Source organism: Hibiscus syriacus, unplaced genomic scaffold, assembly GCF_006381635.1.
Source record: "Hibiscus syriacus cultivar Baekdansim isolate YM2019G1 unplaced genomic scaffold, ASM638163v2 tig00110467_pilon, whole genome shotgun sequence".
Taxonomy (NCBI): domain Eukaryota; kingdom Viridiplantae; phylum Streptophyta; class Magnoliopsida; order Malvales; family Malvaceae; genus Hibiscus; species Hibiscus syriacus.
Genome location: NW_024062749.1, coordinates 541,457 through 547,456, shown reverse-complemented (window position 1 = coordinate 547,456; position 6,000 = coordinate 541,457).

Sequence of the window (6,000 nt, the reverse complement as noted above, 5' to 3'; positions counted from 1 at the left end):
AGTGGCACAAGGTCTCATGTATTATTTTTATGAAGGGCTTCGATTTCTTCTTGCATCGCCATCATCCACAGTGAAGCATCTGAGCTGTTTATTGCCTCCTGATATGTTGATGGCTCACCGTCCTCTGTTAAAAGACAGTATGCAACATTTCCTTCTATAACATAATCTGAGTGCCAATTGGGACGTCTTCTCACACGATCTGATTGACGAGATGTTGGAGCTTCAGAACTCTCTGGTTCTTGTTCATCATGTGCTGGTTCTGCTTCAGAAGAATCTCCTTATTCAAACTCCTTTTCTACATGTATCTGTGTAGTCTCTGACTTTTCAGCGCTGTCATTGTCTTCTTTTCTTTGTAGTTTATCTTCTACAAAGATAACATCCCTGCTAATGATCACTTTGCGGGCAGTGGGATCCCACAAGCGATACCCCTTTACTCCATCAGCATACCCCAAGAATTTGCATTTTCTGGATTTTGGATCCAACTTTGAAATTTCTTGGGCGTTGTACATCATGTACACAATACTTCCAAATACATGGAGGTTTGAATAATCAACTGGTTTTTCAGTCCACATCTCCATTGGTGTCTTCAGCTCTGTTGCAGTTGATGGAGCTCGATTCACCAAATAACAGGCGGTATTGACTGCTTCTGCCCAGAATGATTTTTCTAGGCATGTGTCCCTCAACATTGCTCTTGTTCTTTCTAACAAGGTTCTGTTCATCCGCTCTGCCACTCCATTTTGTTGAGGAGTGTTCGCCACTGTGAACTGTCTTTTGATGCCTTCTTTCCTGCAAAAGTCATCAAATTCTTCGCTTGTGTATTCTCCTCCATTATCTGTTCTGAAACACTTGATCTTATTTCCATAATCAAGTTCCACCCGCGCTTTGAAGTTTTTGAAAGTTGAAAACACGTCTGACTTCTTCTTAATAGGGTGCACCCAACATCTCCTGGAGTAGTCATCAATAAATGAGACAAAGTGTAACATCCCAAATCAGGGTCAGTGACTAAATTGCAAATTTTGTAAACTAGGTGCTCGATTTCGAAATAAGTTAAAAGTTCATGGATTTAATTGAAGAAAGTTAATGTTGGATTTAATGATTAAGTTTGGAAATATTAAGGGTACTATGGTAATTTTTCAGGGAATAATTTTTATTTCCCTTTATAAAGGGTAATAAGCGTAGGAAGAAGAGTCCAGAGCATTCTTCAGTCTTCTTCTTCCTCCTCTCAACCGTGAAGCCTGGTATAAGGTAAGTGGGTCTTTAGTTGGTTAATTCTTTCGTTTTAAAGCTTGTTTTGATTCTTGGGATATTAAGAAAGATTAAGGAAAGTTTTAGGTGGCTTAAACCTCAAAGATTAACAAGTTATGAGAAATTAAGAAAAATGAGTTTTTAAGTGAATTTTTGATATGGAAGGAGATAATAAATTGTGAAGTTGAATTTGACTTGTCAAGGGTTAAATTAAGAAGTATGAAGTGTTAGAATTGGAATTAGAACACATTGAAAATTTGGTATGATTTTTGAATCTCATATGGAAGATAGGATTTTGAGGTTTAAGATTAAATAAATGAATATAGATTGGTTTAAGTATGTGTACTAGAGTTAAGAATGAAAAGGGGATGATATATGAAGTGTTTAAGTGGAAATGAAGTAATTTTCGGGTTGAAAATATGATTTCTGGGCAAGGGGAATCGGTACCCATTCAAGGGGAACCGATACCCCTTCAAACGACAAATTTCCAGAATGTCATGAGGGAATCGATACCCCCTCAGTAGGGAACCGATTCCCCCTAAAGGAAAATTGGGAATATGGGTTTAATAAGTTCGTTTAAGTTGCTAGTATCCAATTACAAGGTGTAGGTATCTAATGATTGTCTCGAAATGTACATTTATGTAGATTCTACGCATAAAGAAATTCCGGAACGTTTGGCAAGTAAGATCGATCAAGGGAAAGATAAGAGATTGGAATTGACTAGTGAGGCCAGGTGAGTGCATACTCAATAGTATACGATGTGCGATGGGAATAAGACTTGCGATGAGTCTATTTCCTAAAGTGTGACACATGAATTCATGATTAAAGGCATGAGTGGAATATGCATGTATGTATGCTTGATTATATGGATTGATCTGTTCTTTTATGTGTTAGATGATAAAGTATAAGTAATTACATAAGAAAGGTTATGAATTATATGAGATATAAACTATGTGATCATAGTAAAATATAATTATTACTATATGATACGTGAAATAAGCTGGATAATATTGATCTATAGGATGAAGTGAGAATAGTACACTAACTAGGAGATTTGAACATAAATGATAAGATGAACATATAAGATAAGCTAGATGGGAAAGATTCATATGTTTAAATAAAACTATAACACATGGGTTGTATGATAGAAATTTATGAAGCTATATGAGAAGATTATATGAGTTATATGAAATTGAATTAAGTAGACAGATTAGATTATATATATATAGAAATAATAGAAGTGAGATGTGTTTATAAGTCTGTCCTAGATGAATGTGAATATGAATTATAAGAGTGCTATATGATTTATATTAGGATAAATCTTGAGAATATATATATATATAGATAGATATGAAATGAAATGAAATGAGTTATATGAATACACAATTATGTGATGAAATGGTGGATTACCGAACATGTGAATATATATATATATATATATATATATATGTCTAAGAGAAGGCATAAGATTAAGATATAAGCAATGTGACTATAAGTATATGTGCTCTAAGTGATATGACTTATAGATATTTCTATTATAATGTTACATGATATGTTATGTATGTTAAAGGAATTATGTGATGGTATAAGAATTGATATGAAATATATATGTGAAAACAAGTATATGTTATGAGACAAAACCTATGATTATAAGCTACATGAAAGTGTTCCTATCTGTTATATGAAGTATATGATCATATGTGAACAAGATATGATGAGTATGTGTACATGAATAAATGTGGTTGGGTGAGAAATGATAGAAATTATATGAAAACATGTATAGGTGGATTAGCTTTATAATTAGGTAACTATAGGAAATCATAACTATGAATTATGTGATGTGAAAGTAATCTATGTGATTATATGTTATATGAATACAAGAACATGAGATATGTGACATGTGAATTATATGGAGATGATCTACGTATAAGTGAACTACGTGACTATGTGATAATATGAAAAGAAGCTATGGGATAAGTGATATGTGAAAGTGAATTACAAGTTATGTGAATATTTGAAATGAAATAAATGATAACGCCCATGTTATGTGTCATGAGAGCTAGGGGTATAGTTGGCATGCCAAGAGTCGAGGGTCTACGCGGTTCTTCGAGACATATGTATATTCTTTGGAACATGTGTGAAGTCTAGAAAGACACATACTTGATCCCTAGCATATGTATATGATTCTTAAAGAATTCTATGTGGTCCTTATGGACATTATTATATGGCACTACGGTGCAATTCTACGCGGTTCTTCGGGACATATGTATATTCTTTGGAACATGTGTGAAGTCTGGAAAGACATATACTTGATCCCTAGCATATATATATGATTCTTAAAGAATTCTACGTGGTCCTTATGGACATCATTATATGGCACTACGGTGCAATTCTACGGGGCACTTCGGTGCATTTATACGAGCTGTGGTGACAGCATAGTGCACAACCTCTATAGACTCACATATCGATAGTTCTCACATATGTACATGGGCTAATCCAGAGATATGAACAAATATAAGTTAGTGGTATGATAAATGCTATAGAAATGATATGATGTTGTGTGTATAGTGTTTGATTGAAAAAGTATGTGATTATATGATAAACTGTTAATGATGAATTATGGGTATGTATGTATTTACTGCAATTAATCGGATATGATTTTATACAATATGAAAAATGCATGGAATTGCTATAACATGATAGAACAGAATATGCATGTATCAATATATGTTTTAAAGTGCATTATAAGTTGTTATGCCTCACTAAGTCTTCGACTTAGCGTGTGATTGTTTCACACGTAGGTTTCGAGAAGAGTAAGGAGTGATGCGGAGCAAGACAGGTCAGTTTTCCTTACCAAAAGATCAGATCAGAAATATTTGACAAAGTATGTATTTGGTTATGTATAAAGTGTTGGCATGTAATAAGTCATTAAGTACGAGCACTCTGATAAAGTCTTGATTTTGATTTAAATAAAGTTTTAAATTTCCCGGGATTTTTCTTAAGAGTCAAGGTTTGAAAAGTCAATGTGACACTTCGGACTCGTATCCGGGTCGGATACGGGTTGGGGGTGTTACACAAAGTATTTTGCTCCACCTAGGGACGTTACTGGTGCTTGCCATACGTCAGAGTGAACCAATTCTAGAATACTTTTGCCTCTAGAATTTGATGTGTTGAATTTCAACCAGTGCTGCTTACTTGTTATGCAATGCTCACACAAAGGAAGTGATACCTTTGTTAAGCCTGAAAGTAGCTTTTGCTCCACAAGGACTTTCATTCCTTGTTCTGACATGTGTCCAAGTTTCTTATGCCATAGCATTGCAGAATCTAAACTACATGAGGCAACAGAGGCTTCTGCTTCTAGCAATGTCTCTCCCTTCAGCATGTACAAGTTTGTAGCTATCTTTTCACCTTTCAGCACCACAAGCGCTCCACGGAACACCTTCATGATTCCTTTCCGTGTTTCAATCTTGCTAGCATTATTATCCAACAATCCGTAGGATAATAAATTTTTCTTCAGACCTTTCACGTGCCGCACATCTAGAACAACTTTAATTGTTCCATCATACATCTTCAATTTGATGGTTCCCACACCAACGATCTCTAAGGCATGATCATTGCAACTATACACAGATCCTCCTGAGACAAGTTCATAATGATAGAACCATTCTCTTCTTGAGGTCATGTGATATGTCGCTCCCGAATCAATGAGCCATATATCTGCAAATCTTTTTCTGCCTTCCACGGTGGTTGACGCTTCACAGCATAGATCATCTCCATCATCTGAAGTGTTTGTGGTATTGCCTTGTGGATTGGAGTTTTTATTTAGACTCCAACAATCCTTCTTCAAGTGACCCTTCTTTCCACAGTGGTAGCACTTTAAATTCTTCTTGCTCCTCGACTTCGATCTACCATGTTTATGACTGCTGCTTTGGCCACGTTCTGTTGATCTCCCTCTCATCGTTGTCAACGCTTCTGCTTGTTGCAGATTTACTTGTCTGTCTTCCTTGTTCTTGCGCCGATTTTCTTCTTGTAGAACAGCAGCTGCAACGTCATCGTAGACTAGACTGGTGACATTACTGTTTGTCAAGTTGATGATGAGTTGATCGTACGAATCCGGTAGACTTTGAAGTAGAAGTTTAGCACGTTCTTGTTTTCATATTTTACAGCTTAAGGATGTAAGCTGCTTAAGCTGAGAAAATAAGGTGTTCAGTGTATTTAAGTGCTCCGTCACTGAAGTAGATTCTGGCATACGGAGAGTATACAATTTCCTCTTAAGGAAAATTTTATTGTGCAGCGATGTGGCTCGTACAATTTGGTGAGATGATCTCATATCTCCTTAGCTGTCTTCTTCTCCTCGATGCTTGACAATACTTTATCTGCTAATGCTAGATGAAAGTTTGTCATAGCATTCCCGTCCATCTCGTTCCATTTGATGTCATCTGCGAAATCCACCGGCTTTTCATTGATAGTCGCTAGACACCCGTCTTTCCTTAGGATGACCTTCATCTTCAATTTCCACAATGAGAAATTTCTCCCATTGAATTTTTCAAAATCAAATTTCGTTGCCATTGCTTCGTTTACGGATAGCTCCCACTATTTCACTATCGTGAATAGTTCTCTGGAACCTTCAAAGAATGGGTAATAACTTCTTACTTTCTTATGTTGGAGGATCCACCTTTTGGTGGCAACCACAAAGACAATAAGCAGATATTACACACTCTAATCTAGCTCGGATACCAATTGTTGCTGAAGACG